The sequence below is a fragment of the Mastomys coucha genome, unplaced genomic scaffold (assembly GCF_008632895.1).
Source record: "Mastomys coucha isolate ucsf_1 unplaced genomic scaffold, UCSF_Mcou_1 pScaffold16, whole genome shotgun sequence".
Lineage (NCBI taxonomy): Eukaryota > Metazoa > Chordata > Mammalia > Rodentia > Muridae > Mastomys > Mastomys coucha.
The window spans coordinates 76,154,401-76,155,443 of record NW_022196898.1 but is presented as its reverse complement, the minus strand read 5'-3'; the positions used below and the strand labels follow the sequence as shown (position 1 = coordinate 76,155,443).

General features: G+C 42.9%; 1 non-coding gene across 1 annotated transcript; it reads right to left on the bottom strand.

The window, feature by feature from the left end:
• Window positions 1–464: 464 nt before the first annotated feature.
• On the bottom strand, window positions 465–570 carry LOC116094495. The gene has a single exon (XR_004120151.1). It is a non-coding gene; the product is annotated as a U6 spliceosomal RNA (small nuclear RNA).
• Between the last annotated feature and the right edge of the window lie 473 nt (window positions 571–1,043).

Sequence of the window (1,043 nt, the reverse complement as noted above, 5' to 3'; positions counted from 1 at the left end):
TCAGACAAAGTCCCTTCTATGTCCTTTAATTTGGACCACCACCAGAAGATGTGGTACAGATTTAGGGTGGGTTTTCCAGGTTCAAATCATCTAATTAAGAAAATTCATCACAGGAGTGCCTAGCATCATGTATTTTAGTTGATTGCAAATGTATTCAAGTTAATAGCCAAGATTATCCTTCACAGAAGCCATTTGAATGTAGAAATTAGCATCAAAATGCTATACCTCTGTTTGAATGGGCAACACTCAATAATATAAATTGAACACATTGACACACCAAAATGTAACTACAGAGGCTGAAGCATGAGGAAGTCTATTCATTGCTGGTCTGATGCAACATATACTTGGAGCTGTTAGGTGGTTGGGATTGTCACAGAAGTATTCCATCTTCTTCTTTTTCCATGGTGCATCACTGGTCATCAATAGCACCGTCAGTCACTTTCTTACTCTTTTTTTTTTTTTTTTTCAATATGGAACGCCTCACGAATTTGTGTGTCATCTTTGTGCAATTGCCATGCTAATCTTCTCTGTATAATTCCAATTTTGTTATGTGCTGCCAAAGCAAGTAGCACTTCCTTACTCTTTATAGTCAGCTAGAGCTCTGCTCAGGGGCATCCTCATTGTTTCTGGTGACACCATAGACCACAAACACAGCCCTTGGCTGCAAACCTAGACAAGGCCCTTGGGGGCAGCCTGGACCATGGACATCAACACCACCTCAGGAGGCAGTACAGACTGTGGGCATCCATATGTCCTTCAGTGGTAACAAGGGCCACGGACATCAACACAGACCTCAGCTGCAATGGTCCTTGGTGGCAGCACCATGGATCCACATATCACCATGGCCTTAGATGACAGCCCAAACCACAGACATCAACTTGGCTCGAGGTCACATTAGTACTGTTGACCCATACATACTGCTTATAAGTACAAAGTTTTAAGGTTGATTACTGGTAACCAATTAGGGGGCTCATCACTGGGAAAGACTAATTTGCAGTACCTGCTAACGGCCTCAAGCTCTCCATGTAGGGGTAGAGCATCAT